This window comes from Bos grunniens, chromosome 1, assembly GCF_055505025.1.
Source record: "Bos grunniens cultivar Pamir isolate PY7600 chromosome 1, Bosgru_T2T1.0, whole genome shotgun sequence".
NCBI lineage: Eukaryota > Metazoa > Chordata > Mammalia > Artiodactyla > Bovidae > Bos > Bos grunniens.
This window is the reverse complement of record NC_141165.1, coordinates 46,667,846-46,689,695: the sequence shown is the minus strand read 5'-3', so window position 1 is coordinate 46,689,695 and position 21,850 is coordinate 46,667,846. Positions and strand designations below refer to the sequence as shown.

The following is a 21,850-nucleotide window of genomic DNA, read 5'->3' as shown; positions in this document are numbered from 1 at the left end:
AAAGCAAATCCAAAGACCATCATTCAAAAGAATACTGTACCTGTGAGCTAGGAGCATACAATCTTGGGAGCCATACTTTGTTATTCTAACAGTGGAAAATGGGTAAATCTTACACTCTCATGAAAGGAATAATGTTTATTATTATGGCTTTACATTTTATAAAATCCCTCTCATTCGTTCACCCTAAGAGTAGCTATTTAGTAAACCAATAAGTGCTGTTTCAGTTCAGTTCAGTTCAGTCACTTAGTCGTGTCTGACTCTTTGCAACCCCATGAATCGCAGCACGCCAGGCCTCCCTGTCCATCACCAACTCCTGGAGTTCACCCAGACTCACGTCCATCGAGTTGGTGATGCCATCCAGCCATCTCATCCTCTGTCGTCCCCTTCTCCTCTTGCCCCCAATCCCTCCCAGCATCAGAGTCTTTTCCAATGAGTCAACTCTTCGCATGAGGTGGCCAAAGTACTGGAGTTTCAGCCTCAGCATCATTCTTTCCAAAGAACACCCAAGGCTGATCTCCTTCAGAATGGACTGGTTGGATCTCCTTGCAGTCCAAGGGACTCTCAAGAGTCTTCTCCAACACCACAGTTCAAAAGCATCAATTCTCTGGAGCTCAGCTTTCTTCACAGTCCAACTCTCACATCCATACATGACCACAGGAAAAACCATAGCCTTCACTAGCCGAACCTTTGTTGGCAAAGTAATGTCTCTGCTTCTGAATATGCTATCTAGGTTGGTCATAACTTTCCTTCCAAAGAGTAAGCGTCTTTTAATTTCATGGCTGCAGTCACCATCTGCAGTGATTTTGGAGCCCAAAAAAATAAAATCTGACACTGTTTTCACTGGTTCCCCATCATTTCCCATGAAGTGATGGGATCAGATGCCATGATATTTGTTTTCTGAATGTTGAGCTTTAAGCCAACTTTTTCACTCTCCACTTTCACTTTCATCAAGAGGCTTTTTAGTTACTCTTCACTTTTTGCCATGAGGGTGGTGTCATCTGCATATCTGAGGTTATTGATATTTCTCCCAGAAATCTTGATTCCAGCTTGTGCTTCTTTCAGCCCAGCGTTTCTCATGATGTACTCTGCATAGAAGTTAAATAAGCAGGGTGACAATATACAGCCTTGATGTACTCCTTTTCCTATTTGGAACCAGTCTGTTGTTCCATGTCCAGTTCTAACTGTTGCTTCCTGACCTGCATACAGGTTTCTCAAGAGGCAGGTCAGGTGGTCTGGTATTCCCATGTCTTTCAGAATTTTCCACAATTTCTTGTGATCCACACAGTCAAAGGCTTTGGCATAGTCAATAAAGCAGAAATAGATGTTTTTCTGGAACTCTCTTGCTTTTTCCATGATCCAGCAGATGTTGGCAATTTGATCTCTGGTTCCTCTGCCTTTGCTAAAACCAGCTTGAACATCAGGAAGTTCATGGTTCACATATTGCTGAAGCCTGGCTTGGAGAATTTTGAGCATTACTTTACTAGTGCGAATTGAGATGAGTGCAATTGTGCGGTAGTTTGAGCACTCTTTGGCATTGCCTTTCTTTGGGATTGGAATGAGAACTGACCTTTTCCAGTCCTGTTGCCACTGCTGAGTTTTCCAAATTTGCTGGCATATTGAGTACAGCACTTTCACAGCATCATCTTTCAGGATTGGGAATAGCTCAACTGGAATTCCATCACCTCCACTAGCTTTGTTCATAGAGGTGTTTTCTAAGGCCCACTTGACTTCACATTCCAGGACGTCTGGCTCTAGGTGAGTGATCACACCATCGTAATTATCTGGATCGTGAAGATCTTTTTTTGTACAGTTCTTCTGTGTATTCTTGCCATCTCTTCTTAATATCTTCTGCTTCTGTTAGGTCCATACCATTTCTGTCCTTTATTGAGCCCATCTTTGCATGAAATGTCCCCTTGGTATCTCTAATTTTCTTGAAGAGATCTCTAGTCTTTCCCATTCTGTTGTTTTCCTCTATTTCTTTGAACTGATCGCTGAGGAAGGCTTTCTTATCTCTTCTTGCTATTCTTTGGAACTCTGCATTCAGATGTTTGTATCTTTCCTTTTCTCCTTTGCTTTTCGCTTCTCTTCTTTTCACAGCTATTTGTAACGCCTCCCCAGACAGCCATTTTGTTTTTTTGCATTTCTTTTCCATGGGGATGGTCTTGATCCCTGTCTCCTGTACAATGTCACGAACCTCATTCCATAGTTCATCAGGCACTCTATCAGATCTAGGCCCTTAAATCTATTTCTCACTTCCACTGTATAATCATAAGGGATTTAATTTAGGTCATACCTGAATGGTCTAGTGGTTTTCCCTACTTTCTTCAATTTAAGTCTGAATTTGGCAATAAGGAGTTCATGATCTGAGTCACAATCAGCTCCCAGTCTTGTTTTTGCTGACTGTATAGAGCTTCTCCATCTTTGGCTGCAAAAATATAATCAGTCTGATTTCGGTGTTGACCATCTGGTGATTTCCATGTATAGAGTCTTCTCTTGTGTTGTTGAAAGAGGGTGTTTGTTATGACCAGCGCATTTTCTTGGCAAAACTCTATTAGTCTTTGCCCTGCTTCATTCTGTATACCAAGGCCAAATTTGCCTGTTACTCCAGGTGTTTCTTGACTTCCTACTTTTGCATTCCAGTCCCCTATAATGAAAAGGACATCTTTTTTGGGTGTTAGTTCTAAAAGGTCTTGTAGGTCTTCATAGAACCATTCAACTTCAGCTTCTTCAGCATTACTGGTTGTGGCATAGACTTGGGCATAAACATAGTGCTGTTTCAGCAGTTACCAAATATTCAGTGCTATGCTAGGTGGAATAGGCAATGTAGGAGTAAGAGGGCTTGCCTTATATCTGAAATTGCTGCTGCTGCTAAGTCGCTTCAGTCGTGTCCGACTCTGTGCGACCCCGTAGATGGTAGCCCACCAGGCTCCCCCGTCCCTGGGATTCTCCAGGCAAGAACACTGGAGTGAGTTGCCATTTCCTTCTCCAATGCATGAAAGTGAAAAGTGAAAGTGAAGTTGCTCAGTCGTGTCCAACTCTCAGCGACCCCATGGACTGCAGCCTACCTGGCTCCTCCGTCCATGGGATTTTCCAGGGAAGAGTACTGGAGTGGGGTGCCATTGCCTTCTCCATATCTGAAATTAAGCAGTTTCAAATTAATTTGAGAAGTCGAGATACAAAAAATGGGGACAGATTATATTTAAGTACTAATTTGCACAGGATAATTAAGTACAGACAGATCTCACCTTGCTTCGAGTGTAGAACGTAAAAATGACTATGCAAGCTGAAGCCGTGCCAAGTGATCTTCTTAATCAATGGGAAATATTATGATTATTCCAAGACATTTAAAATTTTCTCTGAAAACATTAAAAATCCTCAAGTCTCCTCTTAAATGTATAGGAAAAAGAAAAAAGTAGTAAATACAGTCTGTAAACTATAAAGCATTAGAAATATTGAGGATTAAAGTATTTTATTTCTTTGTGAAAGCCACATCAAGAGTAGTTTCAACTGTACTTATAGTCTTATCATATAACTTGCTATAAATCTTTTCCATGCATTGGCAAAATTATCATTTCTGTATAAGTTTGGATGAGCTTCCAACATTTTATCCCTTGCATGTTCACTGTTGTGAAATGTATCCAAGAGCTTTTTTAATATGACGTCTTTTCCTGGATTCACTTCCTCTGGGACTTCGTCACCCTTTTCATCACAACCACTTTCCTCTTTAATGTCATTAGTTTGTTCACTAGGTGCCTCTGGCTGCACATGGAGAAGGGCTCACACTGCAGCAATGCCAACATCACCACAGTCTGTTATTTCTTCTATAATTCCATTCACACTGGATTCAGATTTTACTTCCAGCATTATCTCTTTCTGTACTTGGCTGCACTTTCCTCATTGTTGATCAATTCCCTCTTTTGATTAACCATTTCTGTAAAATGTCACAGAGGTTTATCTCTCGGAGACAAGGAAGCAGGGCAACTGCACACTTTACTATCTCTGTGATAAGAAAAAAATCTGGGTGAACTGAATAACAGATGCAAGGTGACCATACAGGCTTTGGAGGAAGTGATGTGATTAGTCATGGATCATGATGTACATCTGTTATTTACATAGTGATTGGTGCACTGAAGTGTTAGGAACAAAGTTTGTACTTTATGCACTTACAGTTAATATACCATAGAGCATGCCGAGTAAGATTTGAACTGTGTTATTGAGGGCCTAGTATTATTAATTAATGTGTAATAGCTGAAATCCACACATATCGAAACCATGTAGAAGACCTTCTATTCTACGTATCTTTGTTAGATTTCAGAGTATATCAGTAGAAAAATATGTTCTCATGATAGAAAGCTATCTCATATGTTACAACCAAATTGGATTAAACACGAAACGTTAAGGGTAATACATGAAAGTGTTAAACGTGTACCTTAACGTAAGTAAAGCTAATAAATCTCTACTAAGTCACAGATTAGTACACCTAGTATAGAGTGCCATGGCACCAGAGGCCAGAGTTCAGTGGTTGGTGGTGTTTTCTCACACTTTATTCCACCTTTTTTTCTCTTCTACTTTTACCTTTTTGTTTTCCTTTTCTCCCAGTTGAAATTCAGATACAATTAAATGTAATATATTTTATTGAAAATAGCAACACAGAACCTAATTTATATAAAAGTGTTATAGCTCTCTATCTCCCTCCTCCTTTTTACCCTTCTAATTGATCTTTCTATCTGCACCCAGATAATGTTTTTCTACTCATAATCATGATGAAGTCATTATGAAGTAGTGGAAAGTGGAATGATTTTTTTCGTGTTCATATTTGTACTATGTTCAGTGTTTGAATTCTTCATGACAAGCATTGATGAACATGTTAATGGCTACAAAAGCAGTAGCGATTTTCCTCAAAATCAAAACAATGAAATTTGAATGCATTGTTAAAAATAATTGAAGGAAATCTTCTAGAATTTTCCTCACTGGCCAAGCAAAATTTATGAGAATTTTTCTGAGGCAGGCATAATTTGGCATTTTTAATGGGAAAATAGGTACTTGATCTTTTCCTCTGTACTCATATTATGAACTTGATTCTTCTTAAAGGGAACTGACAATAGCCATGGTTCTTCCTAGAAAACAATCAACTGCTTATTCTTTTAACTCTCTCTGCTCTGCTAAAAGTTATTCCTCTAACTGTAAAGATCTTACCAAACTTCTTTGTTGTTGATAAAATTGTAAACTCCATGAGAACAGGGACCATATCTTCTTCATTCTTGTACATAGGTACTGATAAATATTTGTGGGTATAAATGTTTTAAAATTTTTTTCTTAAAATATAGAATCAGTGCTTTGCTATATTAAGAGTAAAGAGCTGGTTTAAAAGTCTGCCTAAAATTTTGTTTTGTTTTGTTTTCAAACTCAGAGCTTTCCAGTTCAGGACTATCAACCTTCCCAGACTGTATAGAGAGGCTGAAGATTCTAGGAAAACACTCAGGTTTACATTCAAATATTAAGAAATCATCAATGTGGTGGTGATTTAGTCGCTAAGTTGTGTCCAACTCTTGCAACCCCATGGACTGTAGCCTGACATGCTCCTCTGTCCATGGAATTCTCCAGGCAAGAATACTGGAGTGGGTTGCCATTTCCTTCTCCAGGGGATCTTCCTGACTTAGGACTTTAACCCAGGTTTCCTGTATTGCCGGCAGATTATTTACCGACTGAGCTATGAGGGAAGCCCAATCATCAATAGTAAGTGAAAATGAGAGAGAAGCCATATGAGTCTGTTTTACATTCCTTTAAATTTTGCTCCAAATAACACTTTTTTATAGTAAAACATATTAGTGTTTATTATTAATACATTGATTAGAATAGCTACGTGTTTCTAGCACACTATTTTTTCCCCATACCCTGGTTGACAGATGGGCTTTGTGCTTTTGTCCTTGGTTGAGCAGATCAATTAAAAAAGAAGAACAAACACCTAGTTACACTGTATTCTCAACCTTACTATGGATAAAATCAGGATTGAGGTTTTTTAAATCTGTTTCTCTTCTTTATACTACCTCCTGGGAGTTCTGCTTGTCTATTAGCCTCAATTTCTATTGAGACAAAGAGTAGTTCCAAACCTCTCTCCTGCCCTGCTCTGTCACCTCCAAAGCCTCTTTCATTTTATATTTTTTGTTGTTTATAATAGATGTCTCATGATCCCCTAAGAGTTAGTATCTTGATAGAATTCTCTCCCTTCTTAATCACCAAGGCCACTTCAACTCTGACACTTGAGAGTCCCTCACAACAGTTTTTCTCATCTGGTTGTTCTGATTTGTCTCAATTTGTTCTGTTTAGAGTTCGTGATAACTGCTTCCTCCCCTTCATTTCCACCACTCCTGAATGAATCCTAATCCTCCTTATGCCTGGATTGTCCAACAGTCTCTACCCAGAGCCCCTGACCCCAACCCAGTCTGCAGTCAGGAGGCAGAACAGACTCTTCAGCTACCATTTTCATCCTTGTTCTGCCCACTGGAATCTTCAGCAATTCCCTAAAATTAACTGCATTTTATCAGTTTCCATTTAAGAGTTCCATTATCTACCTCCTTTTCTTATCAAATTATGCTACTTTCTTGTTGAAAATTGAGCATTTATAATCAAATTATGCTGCTTCTCTATGGGAAACCTCATTTCACTCCAGACTGCTTACCAAGGCCTAATAAAGTGTCTGCCTATCTTTCTGACCTTGTTTCCTACTGTGCTTGCCACAGGTCGCTTGTTTCTTTCTGTTCCTTCTTGCCCAAAGCGCTTTACACTAGCTTTTCCCTCTGATGTGAAAGTTCTCAGATCACTGTATGACTGGCTTTTTCTCATCATTTGGGACTCAGTCAGCAACTGCTGATTCCTCGGAGAAGTCTTCCCTGATCATCCCATCGAATGTGCATTCTCTGCTGCTACTGTCACCTTGTTTAGTTTTATTTTATTCATAGTACTTTATATCATTTTTCACTTGTTTATCACCTGTCTGTGCCATTGGAAAAACCAGTCCACAAAAAACCAGGACCTTGGCTCTCTTGTTTACTGCAGGGCTTAGAACAGTGCCTAGCACACAGTTGCAGCTCAGGAAATATTTCTTGAGTGAATGATAGTGACATGATTTTTACCCCCTAATTAAATCAAGCCATTCTCTGTGCTGTCTTGCCTGTCCATTTACAAATTCATAATCAAGAATTTTCTTTATTATGTTCCCTTCTACTGAATTCCCCTATTGTTGCTTCTTATGAATTTGTATTAATCACTTCCTTCAAAATCTAGTGGGCTTCCCTGGTGGCTCAGAGGTTAAAGCATCTGCCTCCAATGTGGGAGACCCGGGTTTGATCCCTGGGTCGGGAAGATCCCCTGGAGAAGGAAACGGTAACCCACTCTCTAGTATTCTTGCCTTGAGAATCCCATGGACGGAGAATCTCGTAAACGGAGAAGCCTGGTAGGCTACAGTCCATGGGGTCACAAAGAGTTGGACACGACTGAGCAATTTAACTTTTCAATTTTCATTAACTTTCAAGATCTAGCACAAGTGCCGCCGCTTGCAAAAACCCTTCTTAAATTCTTCCTAATGTGAGCATTCTATTGCTTCTCTCCCATAAATTCACCCCATGGTTTTCGTATCATCTTGTGCTTTAAAAAAATAGATCAATGTGTTGCTTTGTAACTGCAATTTGTGTGTGTGTGTGTGTGTGTGCTTTTTGAAGTCATCTAAAATTGTTTTCCTGTTGAAAGAAGGTGTAGTTAAGTGATGGAAGCTTTAGACTGGAAGTCCTAGAGAACAATTTCAGGCCACTTTGAACAGGCTACTTCCCACATCTATAAAATGGAACAGTTAGTCTAGAACAGAAGTGTTAGTCTAGTCTAGAACAAAATGGCAGCCTACAGGTTGAATGAGACACACACATGTGTTTCATCTGGCCTGAGGAAAATTCAAATTAGTTGGCAATGTTAAAAAACTGGGAAATTTTTGCAGAACTTGGAATTCTACCCTCTCTGGACAAAAAAGAAGAAAAAGAAATCAACAGATGGGGCAATAAGAAGCCTACATTTCTACATGGGAACAAATCCACTGAGAAGGAAAAGTGACTGTCCCTTAACACAGGGTAGGAACTCTCTGATGTGACATGGTGCCCTAGTTGCCTGGTACTTCACTTCATTTGTTTATGCTAACTCTCTGTTAAGAGTTTGAATATATAACCCCAAGATTGTATCAACTCTGAGGTCCCTTCTAACTCTATATATCTATCAGTTCAGTTTAGTTCAGTCGATCAGTCGTGTCTGACTCTTTACGACCCCATGAACTGCAGCACGCCAGGTCTCCCTGTCCATCACCAACTCCTGGAGTTCACTCAAACTCATGTCCATTGAGTTGGTGATGCCATCCAGCCATCTCATCCTCTGTCATCCCCTTCTCCTCCTGCCCCCAATCCCTCCCAGCATCAGGGTCTTTTCCAATGAGTCAGCTCTTCACATGAGGTGGCCAAAGTATTGGAGTTTCAGCTTTAGCATCATTCCTTCCAAAGAAATCCCAGGGCTGATCTCCTTTAGGATGGACTGGTTGGATCTCCTTGCAGTCCAAGGGACTCTCAAGAGTCTTCTCCAACACCACAGTTCAAAAGCATCAATTCTTCGGTGCTCAGCCTTCTTCACAGTTCAACTCTCACATCCATACATGACCACTGGAAAATCCACAGCCTTGACTAGACAGACCTTTGTTGGCAAAGTAATGTCTCTGCTTTTGAATATGCTATCTAGGTTGGTCATAACTTTCCTTCCAAGGAGTAAGCGTCTTTTAATTTCATGGCTGCAGTCACCATCTGTAGTGATTTTGGAGCCCAAAATAATAAAGTCTGACACTGTTTTCACTGTTTCCCCATCTATTTCCCATGAAGTGATGGGACCAGATGCCATGATCTTCGTTTTCTGAATGTTGAGCTTTAAGCCAACCTTTTCACTCTCCTCTTTCACTTTCATCAAGAGGCTTTTGAGTTACTCTTCACTTTCTGCCATAAGGGTGGTGTCATCTGCATATCTGAGGTTATTGATATTTCTCCCAGAAATCTTGATTCCATCTTGTACTTCTTCCAGCCCAGCGTTTTCATGATGTACTCTGCATAGAAGTTAAATAAGCAGGGTGACAATATACAGCCTTGATGTACTCCTTTTCCTATTTGGAACCAGTCTGTTGTTCCATGTCCAGTTCTAACTGTTGCTTCCTGACCTGCATACAGGTTTCTCAAGAGGCAGGTCAGGTGGTCTGGTATTCCCATGTCTTTCAGAATTTTCCACAGTTTATTGTGATCCACACAGTCAAAGGCTTTGGCATAGTCAATAAAGCAGAAATAGATGTTTTTCTGGAATGCTCTTGCCTTTTCAATGATCCAGCTGCTGCTGCTGCTGCTAAGTCACTTTAGTTGTGTCCAACTCTGTGTGACTGTTGGCAATTTGATCTCTGGTTCCTCTGCCTTTTCTAAAACCAGCTTGAACATCTGGAAGTTCATGGTTCATGTATTGCTGAAGCCTGGCTTGGAGAATTTTGAGCATTACTTTACTAGCATGTGAGGATTCTAGATAAATGTATCTTATCTCTCTACCAAGACTTGAAGTTATAGTGCCTTGAAGGATAGTGCCTGGTTCTTTTTCTTTGCTTATGCAGATTATAGTGCTCAGATAAAGCAGATGCTTAAAAGTTGTTTGTTGAATGTTAAATTTAGTTATATATACAAATATGCAGTAAAAACCAAATACTACCTAATAAAAACTTTATTACAAATGTTTGTTTGGCTTTTACAAAGAAAGACATCATATCAAATGTAATTAAAATACTAACACAGAGTTTATATGATATGGAAAATTTAACTCTGGACAGATATCAACCAGATGAAGTTTCACATAGGCAGGAGGAAAGAAATGTCTCTCAGTCTTCTTTGTCTGTATGTAGCTCCCACTAACAGTTCATTGTAGTTCTGCGGGTGTATCAAGAGCAGATTGTACTCAAGAGGTGAAAAAATATTGCTATTTGCCCTCCCAAGTAACGGTCATGTGTTCAACAGCTGGGACTTGCTGAGACCCTCATTTGTTGTAATACCAATTATTACCTTTGCTGTATTCCCACAAAACCACAAAATATTTGGCATAGTTCAAGACCACCATATTTAATAAATCCCTTTATTCTTTCTGCAACAATCCATTAACTTTTAAGGGGAAGACATCACACTAAAATATTTTCCATGGATTAACAGCAATAGATATTAGAGTCCACACCCAGATTGGGCCATATATGGTACACTGAAGTAAATAGAAGTGTTGACTCTATTACTGAGGGCAGATTTGTTGCCAGGGTTGTCAAAGACTATATTCTGAACACTTTCTTAATTTTTTCCATTTCCTACTATTAATATAAAGAGTACTCATAAATGACATAAATATTTCATTTGAGAAAAGACTGCATTACTCAAAATGTCTACAGTAACAAAAGACATAGTTGATACTGTGCCATTCATATTAATACCAGAATAAGTCTTTTTTATGAAGTTTGAATAATTGTAATATTTGAAAAATATTTTAGAAATTTACATTTATTTGGAACATTATATTCTAAAGAATTAAAAGACAAAAAAGTTAAGCTAATTGAAAATATCAGCAGTTAATTTGGACCATTTTAACCTCTATCATGTGTACAGGGACTGAGTTGGTGTGTACTTTTATACTATCTATGAAAACATGGCTTAATAAGTAAATGAATAATATAAATAATATTTGAAAGGAAGCATTTACTTACCAAAGAAAGTAATTTGTCTTCCAGCACTTGAGATTTCTTTTATTTATAAAGCATTCTATTCAAAGTATAGGCAAGACCAGACCTTCTTGGATATGCTAATTATTTTTATCTATTTACTAAATCTAGGTCTTAACTGCCAGTACTTGTTAGTCATTTTTCTGGTTACTGTATGTACTTGAAAGTAATAAAGCTACATTTCCTTCAAAATGGCCTAGTTGGTCCAAATTAGTGAGTTTTTCTGTATGTATTTGTATTTGGGTTTGGATAATTTTCATCTTTCACTGATGTCTAAACCATTGCAAATCACACAGTTTACATATTAAAGAAATCTAGTTGCACCCAACAGTGAAAAGTAGAGTAGAAGAAATCTTTTGCAATCTGTGTGATTTTAACCTTGCTGAGTCTTGTTTATAAAATGGGGGTGATAGTATCTATTTCCTAGGGATGTTTCGAGATAAAGATAGTAGAGATAAAGCAAGCGTTCTCTTAGTAAATAAGGTCCCTGTTATCACGATCATTCCTAATATGTGTTGAAGATCCTATGTAATAAATTATGCATTTTCTAATTTATCCTGCATTATTCCCATTTTGGGCTTCCCAGGTGGTGCTAGTGGTAAAGAACTCTCCTGCCAATGCAGGAGACACAGGAGATGCATATTCGATCCCTGAGTCAGGAAGATTCCCTGGAGGAGGAACACTCAAGTATTCTTGCCTGGAGAACCCCATGGACAGAGGAGCCTGGAGGGCTACAGTCCCTAAGGTCTCAAAGAATCGAACATGACTGAAGAGACTTAGCACACATGCATGCATTCCCATTTTGCAGGTAAAGCCACTAAGGCTCAGAGAATTAAGAAACAGATCATACGTGTTGAAGAGCTTCTTCCTTTTGGCTTCTGCTTGTAAACTAGGTTAGCAAGGCACTATTTTGCTACAAAAACAAACTTAGAAATTAACCAGCACAGCATCAATGGTCACTGGTGAGTAGTGACTGCAGTTCTGAGACTGGTTTTCATAAACCCTTTGTAGAAGCAGCCTCAGTATTTTGAGGCTGTACCCATTGCAGGGAATATGCATCATCCCCTATCCATCCCCTCCTCCACCCCTGGACACTCTCCATTATGAATTGAGTCCTGAGAACTTCCTGTCTCTTTACTCCCCCAGGGTTTTCAGCCACAGTCATCTCTGACATGTATTTCTACCCTCCTAGTTATTTGCTTTCTTAGACTCTTCTATTACTCTAGTCAATGTCTACTTCAGCACATATCTTTCCGTTGTTATAGAGGAAGAAGTTGGTGTTTGGATTGGTTTAGAAATGTTGTTCTTTCCAATTCATACCACTCCCTGACCCAGTAACTTGAGGGAGCACATGGCCCTGAGTACAGAGGTGACTCCCCATGAAGCATTCTTTCCCTAGGCTCTTTTACCCCAATCACTTGAAGCAGGTTAGTGGAAGGAGAGGTATGGTGGTGGTGGTGGTAACTGTAGTGGTGGTGCTGGTGGTAGTGATGGTATTGGTGACAAGTGGTGACAAGTGGTGGTGGAAAGAGTTTGTTCAACTACATCTGCATTTCACCCAGCAAATATTTGTATGGACATGGGATTTCATTCCATTCTGATAAGTTGAACTTACCAATGTTTCATAGTTTATCAGGAGCATATGATATTAAAATTGAAAGTTCCCAAGCAAACAGTATCTCTATTCCTCAAGTGGCACATGTCTTCATATGTTTGTTTGTATTTTTTTCCTTTAAAATTTAAAAGATCTTCCACCACTTGCGTGAAACAAATGCTTTTAACAGAAGGCCAGGGAGGGAATTCCCTGGTGGTCCAGTATTGGTGCTTTCACTGTCATAGGCCCAGGTTTGATCTTGGTTGGGGAACTAAAATCCTACCAGCCCAGCTGTCAAAAATCCCCAAAACAAACAAAACGCCACAAAAAACCATAACACCAGGGATAACATGGATTCAGGTAATGTCTCAGTTCTTGGGAATTCTAGGTATGGTACCTATGCTAACAAGACTGTAAGCTCCTAAATGGATTCTATGTATTTTATGGAAAAAGACAATATTATGCTTGTCATGTTGAGTAACTAAACAATTTAGAAGAAGAAATGTAGCTCTAAAAGATACTTTATATCAACAAAGAATTTCTGGATGTGTTTAGAGATCACAAGCTGCCCACCTAGGAGCAAAAGGTATTTCAATGAGCTCAATCTCAGCCTTAGGAGAGGCAGATAGAAGAGTAGACTAAGACCACACCCTGTGGAAAAGCCTTAGGACAACCTCAAAACAGCGCATAAAAGAACACGAATGAAGCTTGGGTAGGGTGCAGAACAAAATTTCCTGGGCTCTTTTATGGCTCTGTCTGTTCTTGCAGTCTGTGACCTCAGGGCTCCGCAGCCTCCTCCCTGGGTCTGTCAAATGGAGGAATGCTCCTCCTGGTTAGTGGACACAACCTAAGCTCTGTACTGTGAAACTCACAGACCCTTTGCTCTAGGTGTGGTCAAAAGAACAAAATTATTATTATAATTACTAGGCATAACTTGAGTCACTCTGCATCACATCTTCCCTAAATGTGTACCCTGGATCTACATGTTGTTACCAAGAAAAAAGGTGACTGCTGGACTAGGAAAAGACTTCTGTTGAAATGATGGATTTTGCACTGTTTTGTTTTCTAGAACCTGTCTTAGTAATCACCTGCAAAGCTACAATTTTGGCAACATGAGCTGGCAACCTAACATAACGTTGCTGTATCTTGGATTATGGAAGTGTCTTTCCACATGTCCAAACCTGCCACATTCTCTTCCTACCTTCCTCCGTGCTTCATCAACAATGCCTGCTTCTTTCAACTACCTGGATCTTCATGTGCACCACTTAAATACAGCAGCCAGGAGCCAGTGTGGCCACTGAGCATGAAAAATGAAGCCAGTCTGAAGTAAGTGTACACACTGGCTCTCCAAGACTTAGTATGAAAAAAAGGAAAATATCTTATTAATAATTTTTCACATTGCTTTCAGGTTGAAATAAAAGTAATTTGGATGTATTGACTTAAAGCATGATTAAAATTAACTTTACCTTTTTCTTTTTTTTTTTTAATATTTTTGACTGTGGCTAAGAAAGTTAAAAATCACAAATGTGGCTTGCCTTTTTGGCTCAGATTGTATTTCTATTCTAGAGTGGTCTAAATAGTTTCCAGTCCTTTGCATTAGCCAGGTCTATTTAAGAAAAAACATCTCCTTAGACAATAGCTTCTAAAAATGTTTAATCTCTTTATAGAAATATCAAATAGTTTCAAATGGATTATCAACTAAATTTAGGTATCCAAACAGCCAGTAGTACTGGAAATTCAAATCTGTTAAACTGTAGATCAAATAATTGGTCAAGCAGTGGTACTAATGCTTTTTTGTGTCATGTACCCATATTGTTCATTGAACAAATATTTAAATTACGTGTGTACTGTATTCCAGACTATGACAGGCTCTGAAAATACAGCTGATAAATCTGAGGAAAGTTTTAGATGCTTTCCGCAGAGGAAAAAAATGTATATATATTTATTTATAAATTTAATTTTAGATTCTTGTGAATCTTCTGGAGCCCATCCATGAATCCTAAATTAATAATTTCTAAATTTGAGAATAGAGTATGGGCTTCTGGGCTTGACTACTGACTCCACTCAGGAGACCCTTGGCTATACTTTATTTTCTGTAAGTGCTAGTTTCCTCATGTCTAAGATGTGGAGATGTGAACAAACAGTAGGAAATAAGAAAAGTTAACACTGAGATATATAAAGGCATTCCTCTCATAGTCTTCCTAAGCACCCAACTATGTAGATGCTAAATAGATCATAACTATTATTTCTCACCTTGCCTTGTGTGAGAAAATGAGTCAAAAGGATAAGTTAGAAGATGGATTCTTCATGTCTGAATCTTCCTTTCTATGTCAAGTTCTTAAATTATGTAGCAGCCCTAGAGGTTAGTTGTTTAAACAAAAATAAGACTTTTACAACCAAGCCATGACCTTTTAAATAAGTTGTTCAGAAATGGTGTGTAAGCGGTCTGGGGTAATTTGTCACTACAGAACTGAGAACACATCTGCCCACACCTTGAGAGATACTATGTGGTATGTGCATATGTTTTTCTGTGGTTTGAAAACAGATTCGTGTCTGCAGACCTTACAGATGGGTTCCTGTTTGGGACAGGTTATTTTGTTTGTTTTTTAGAAAACTGTCATGATATATATATATATGTATATATATATATATATATATATATATATATAAATTTTTTTTTTCTTATAGGCAGTCTGAAGGCAACCTCCAGCAGGAACAAGCAGATGCAAATTTCAGAATGTTAAGTGGCCCTGAATGAATAAGAACTTGGGCTAAGAAGCCAAAGCTATTCCTATACTTGCCACACTCTGGAATGATCCATCTTTCAAATTATTAAGTAAAAGGTAGAGTGACTCACCAGCTACCAGGCAGTGAGGGTAAATCAGCCTTGTCATAATTTTACAGACTTCTCCTTCCACTCATGAAAACAAGTTATGTATGGTATTTACGTACATCTGTGTTGCTGGGCGTTTTCCAAATGCCTCTTGGAGAACATTAAACAGGAAATTGATGCCACAGGGCAAATATTCATTCTTCCCATCCTCTCTCACAAAAACAAGTACAGATTTGCTGTGGCTAGACTGACTTCCCACAGTGTGCTGTTGCTTATTCAGTTTTACACTAGAAGGAAAAAAAAATTCTCTGTTTCAATTTTAAGAATGTTGGAAATGGCTAAAATGCATAAACAAAAAAGCTTCTCTCATGAGAGCACTGAAGTATAGAATTCAGTGCTTTATAAAAATCACAAAATTCAAAGGTTAATGATTGTTCTTCATGCCTACTGATGAAAGTCAATTTGTATCACATTAGACACATCAAATTTGGTTTAAACAGCATGTGTTCTAATTTTCAAATGGAAAAGCTTTAAGCATCTGGCCACTGCAGCTTTTCACATAGGGACGGTATCTCTTTCCAACCTGTTACAGTGGTCTTTGGTTAGTGTCCTCCTCAGGTCCATTTCTCCCTATTTACTTCCTTAGCAGCCCAGAAAATATCTGGAGATTCATTAGGCTCTGGAAAAACTTAATCTTCCAGTCCCAGGAATAGAGAATGTGAGTCAGGTTAAACTATTCAATGCATTCCCTCCCCCAGCCACAGAGATTTATTCAAAGAGGGCATGTGATCTAAGCTCATCCAATCAAAGTGAATCTTGAGGCATTTTCTGGGGAAAAAAGTCATTCTGTTTTTCCTGGTAGACAAGAACACTGAAGTAATTGGCAGTCATATTAGGGTCATAACGGGGATCAGCCTTGAAATAAAGCAAATACTGTGGAGGGCAGAATAGAGAAACTGAATTAAACTAGGCCCCAGATGTCACCATTTTACTGCTGGATCAAGCTTGGCTTAAAGTTCTGTCTCTACACCATTTAACAATATAAACCATTAACCTCCCATGTTGTTTGTATTAGCTTGATTCAAGTTTTCTGTGATTGTTTCATAAGTCCCATACCTATCTGTTAGAAAACATTTATAAAACAAAGGGAAGAGGATAAAGAGAAAATCTAATGGGTTACTTTGGAGGTTCATTTTATAACTAAATATAAAAGGCCAAGGTGAGTAAGGAAAAGAAGAGTGATTGCTATTGAGAACAGGATGAGGCAAAAACATGTTTCACAGTGATGAGTAACCACCATAGTAATGTGGGTGGGAGACAAGTCAATCTATGTATCTTCCTGGGCCCAGGCAGGGGTGGGGTTTAGTAGCAGGAAGGATCTACCCTGAGGGTAAGACCCTCCCCATCAGCCCTTGGATTGAACTACTTAGCAACATACGGCTGTTTACAATTTCAAAGTCATTTGACCTCCATCCTCTTAGTTGCTCCTGACCACCTCTATCTGAAGAATTATAGATTTTTGGTATGTCCCATTTTATGGATTGGGAAACTGAGGTCCAGAGACTCTAAGCTATATGTATACTAAGCAAGCAGTAGAGAATGGGCATAGAGCTCAGATCTTCTTAAGCATATATCAACCTTGAAGGCTGTCCTTTTTGCATTATATTTAGTATTTTGGGTCCTCTAGAGTGAGGCTTGGAGGTATTGACAACTGGCTTCATTCCTGCTGTTTCCTCCACTTTTCCCTTTACCAACATTAGCCAGAGTTTATTTTGTCTGGTATAATTTCCTTCAGTAGTGTATCATGCTCTGAAAGTGTCCCCTCTCTACCCCCCATGACCTGACACCATCAGAACTCCAATTTCTTCAGCCCCTTAAGAGAATAAACTGCAAGGAATGGGCTTGCTGAATGAATGCTCACTGAGATGTGAAAGGCTGGTAATAACTTTAACTGTTAATCCTATCTCTGAACTTTATAAAGTACTTTATAAGTAGGTTTTTGGAGAGATTTTGACTTCCATCAGAAGGGGTTAATCTCTCAGTGTGAAATTTCAGGCAGTGTGGCAAATTGGAGGCAGACTATTTGGGGTAGGGGTGCTTCCTGGCAATCTTGCTACATAAACCAGTCTTCCTTCATCTACTCACAAGGCTCCACTCTGGTCCAGCCCACGACTTATCAGATAACTTTGAACACACCTTGATCCTTATACAGAACTATTCTTTCACCAGCTAACTTGGACTTGATCACTCCCAAACTAGTTCCATACATCTCAAAGCTTGACTCAGCAGACTCTCTGGAGAACTGCCTGCGTGATGGCACAAAGCAGCCTGCAGGCCCTCCAAGAGCCTGGGACGTGGATTTGACAAAGATACTGTGATATTTAGGTTTTTTCAAGTGACAAGATGCAGAGGCCTATTTGGGATACTTCAGGAGATGGAAATTACTAGAACAATAGATGGGGCACTATAGAGCTATAAAAAAGCAACTTTTAGCTGGCCAGGTCTCACAGAGAATCAGAATGTAGTACAGTGCACAGCAAGAGCTTCTGACACCCTCATGATACAAGAACTCTGGTCATCTGATCATTGCCTCAGGCTTATTTATCCTTGCTCTAGTGAGTCCACTATTGTGACTCAGCTACTGTCTATCTTCATTTATTTCTCTTTCTTTCTGACTCAATTTTCCCCACTTCATGGTTTCTACTACCTCAACGCTTGTTTTGAGACTTTGAATCACATCCCTCTGGATCTCTGTTGTTCTCTCCTGCCCGTAACCTACTTTTTGTCTCCATTCAAAGACTCCAAGAGAGGATATGTTTGGGTCCATTGGTTATTGTCTAGTTCTGAGCATCTGCTTCCCAGCATCTACTGGGCTCCCTCATGAGTTCCCTGTGGACCAGGCAACAACCCCTGGTTTAACTAGTCTTGTGCTCCTGAGCACCCTGGCAACCCTTGGCAGGTCCCTGGCATGCTAAAGACTCCACCTGGGAGATTTCCTTCTCATCTCCTTTTAGCAACAATTCTTTCCCAACCAAAACAAAAACAAAGACCAGACTAGGCACAGCAGAAGGACAGGTCACTGTATACATGGTTGACTTCCCTGGTGGCTCAGACAGTAAAGCGTCTATCTACAATGCGGGAGATCTGGGTTCGATCCCTGGGTTGGGAAGATCCGCTGGAGAAGGAAATGGCAATCCACTCCAGTACTATTGCCTGGAAAATCCCATGGACAGAGGAGCCTGGTAGGCTATAGTCCATGGGGTCGCAAAGAGTCGGACATGACTGAGCGACTTCACTTAAGTGTAAGGTGCTAAGCGACATGTGAAAAATAAAAGGCTACTAAAAAACATGATCTCATTTAGTTAAGACCTAAAGAGAGTGTTATATATTCCAAATGCACCTTAAGAACAGGATAGTTGGGAATCACAATGGTAGTTCAAAGGAACACAAAGTATAAGAGCTAGAAAGTACATGGCAGGCCGCTTTTCCAGCCCTCTCTTCATAGTTGGAAGAAGCCCATAGAAGTTAACTGACCACTTCATTAATTCACACAATTGATGGTGGAGCCCTGACACCTGGCCAGTAAACCACCAGTCCATATTTCTGAACTAGTAATGGATTTTCCTTTCTTAATAATGGAATGGATCACATTTAATGCTCAAAGAACTGTACCGATTGTACCAGTGAATGTGGACAAGGGCTAATAGCAAAGTTGGAACATAGTGGTTTGAAGTATTTATACAAAATAACGTCTGTGTTTTCTACAGGGTATAGGATATAGTGAAATATAACAGAAAAAGGCCAAAAAGTAAGAGTTTAGAATCTCAGATTCAAGTCTTATTTTCCTGCCACCAACCAGCTGTGTACACTTGGACTACTGTCAACTTTCCAGGCCTCAGATTCTTCATCTAGGGAAAAATTAGGCCAGACAACCATTCAGACCCCATGTACCCATGACTCCTCCAGCTCTGCCCATTCTGGCAATGACAATTCACACTTTTTGGCATTAAGTACAGTGGGCCAAGAGTACCCAACCAGATGATTGCCAGTTGACTAAACTAAGAATTTAATAAGATGTTATCAGAAGTATCTAAAGGCAAATGGACTATGAAATGGATTTGGCCTTTCAAGAAATCTTGGCTTAGATTTGTTACTATTTCCAAAATTACCAGGAAAGGCATTTAAAATCCTAACATTTCATAGAGAAAAAAAAGAAAAGGGTTTCTATAGTGTACCATATATGGAGACACTTAAGCATGTCTTTATTTCTGGTAAGTTGAAAATGGAAGAGACATGACAATTATCCAGTACACAGAGTGGCATTTTAATATACTGTATCAGTAATAAATTTTGATGAATGTAAAACTAAAACTGGATTATGTAGAGAGAAGGGTCTCCTGCTTGAAAGTTATACTCTGAGATTGCCAATAAGTCTTTAGACCACTGGCAGTTCCACCATGGATGGTTGTACCTTGAACAGCTCTAAGGGGTGCCACTCACATAGAACCTATGTGGGTAGTGCCCTCTGGAGCTGTACATTGCACAAGTCACAGTGTACTCCGTAGTGACCCTGACCATAGAAACAATAGTGATTTCTTTCAGAATGCCATTGTGGTCAATGAAACTTAAGCAGTCTGCCTGTCTTACTAGCTCTTCTTGAATTCAGAACAAGCAGATATTCAACACAAAATTATTTCAGCTGGACAAAGAAAACATATTTTTATTTACTTAACCAGCTCTCAATCACTATTACATTAAGTTGTAGTAAATACACAGTGCCAAGAATAGCCTGGATTTTAATCCCAGCTTTTGCATTTCCTACTAGTTTTGTGAGCCTTGGGAATGCTGCGTAACCTTTCTATATCAGTTTCCACATATAATATAAGGATGTTAATAGTGCCTGATTGTAGAGTTTTTATAAGAATTGAATTAAACATGTACATATTTCAAAATCCTTAAAACAGTGCCAGGCACATACTAAGCTTTATGTATGGATTTGTTAAATAAGTAAAAATTACAAGTACCTGTTTGTTATCATTTACTGACTATTCCAGCATAGTCTATTAAACAAAATACTATATTAGTCATAGTACACTTCCAGTTATACATCTGACTCAAATTTTACTGAGACAATAATTAAAGCTGAGAGAAAAATAATATATTGAGAGTTGTTTAAAACCTCTCCTTCTCTAAAATAGACTAGACATGAAAAATATGAGTTACATTCTTAGCAATAAGGTACTATTTAAGATTTTGAAACAAATATTAGGTTCAGTATTTTGGACATAAATTGGATTGTCAGTAAAGCTGAACACCTTCTTACAGGTTTCACTTCTTCTTCCAAAGTCATAAATATAAATTGTTTTCCTAAGTTGACTATTATCCATTTCATTATGAGAATATGTAAATTCAGAGAAGTTAATTTGCTCTACTAATTTGAATTTATTACCCAAATAGCATAACAACAATATTAGAAGGAAGGAAATACCATTAACACTTATTCCCTAACACAACAGTTGTGTTTATTTTGCTTTGTTTCTTTCTATACCAAGTGGTTGGGGAAAAAAACTAAGATGCTTAATAAGCCTCAGTCACCTGTCCTTTTTCCTTATCCGCTAGAAGTTTTTATCCATCCAGTAAATATTTGTTGAACATTTCATGGTTATGAACAAGACAGCCTAATGCCCCAGTCCTCAAAGAACTTAATTCTAGTTGGGAATAAATAAGTAAATCAATAAATAAACAAAATAATCCCAGACCTTTTGGGTTCAGGGAAGTCCCCTCTGAGGACATTTGAACTGATAGAAGAATGTTAAAGGAGGTACTAATATAAGCCATCCAAACAAGCTGAAGGCATAGGGAGGAACACATGCAAAAGCCCTAGCATGGGAGCCAGCTTAACATATTCAAGGAAGCAAAAGGTGGCCAACGGGAATGGGATTTGTCAGCAGAGGCCCAGGAGATAGGCAGGAGTCAGCTTAGTAGGGCCTGTAGGCCATGGTGAGGAGCTTAAGATTTTATTCTAAGTGCAACAAGAAGCTTTTGGAAGATTTTAACCAGAGGTAGTACATATCCTGTCGTTACTCTTAGGCTACTCTGGTTTTTTAGTGGAGAGTGAACTATGGTGAGGCAAGAGCACGAGATAGACCCATTAGTAGTCTATCCAATCACAGTAGTCAAACCAAGAGAGGACGGTGACTTAGACTCAAGTGATGGCAGTGGAAATGGACTAGAGTAGATGGATTCAAGGTGTATTTTAGAAGTAGCACCTACAAACTTCCCAATGGATTAGATGCAGAGAATGAGGGAAAGGGAGAATCTAGAATGATTGAGATCTCAGTTTTTTGGGTTAAGTAATTGGGTATATGATGGGAGTATATACTTAGACTGAGAAGGAAACATATTTAGTTTGTAAGGCCTATTTGGAATTCAACTGGAAATGTCGGCAGTTGGATACACAAGTCTGAAGCTTAGGTCAATTACATAGCTGGGAGACATCAACAGATAGTAACATTTAAAGCCATGGAACCAGAAGAAAATGAAGAAGAAATAATTGAAAATTAGACCCTGCAACAGTCCAACTTTCAGATTTCAGGCAGAGGAGAAAGAGCCA

The 21,850-nt window shown here is 39.0% G+C and overlaps 1 long non-coding RNA gene across 8 annotated transcripts in view; it reads left to right on the top strand.

Annotated features, from left to right (window-relative positions):
• LOC147379386 (uncharacterized) overlaps positions 1-15,419 on the top strand; it is a 35,312-nt gene extending 19,893 nt beyond the window's left edge. For 4 of the 8 annotated variants that reach the window (XR_015160621.1, XR_015160620.1, XR_015160623.1 and 1 more), the window contains 3 exons: positions 11,397-11,618; positions 13,474-13,730; positions 15,093-15,419. This is a non-coding gene — a long non-coding RNA (uncharacterized LOC147379386). The remainder of the gene's footprint in view (positions 1-11,396; positions 11,619-13,473; positions 13,731-15,092) is intronic. The other 4 variants (XR_015160630.1, XR_015160629.1, XR_015160631.1 and 1 more) reach the window with 1 other exon arrangement.
• The last annotated feature ends 6,431 nt before the right edge of the window (positions 15,420-21,850 follow it).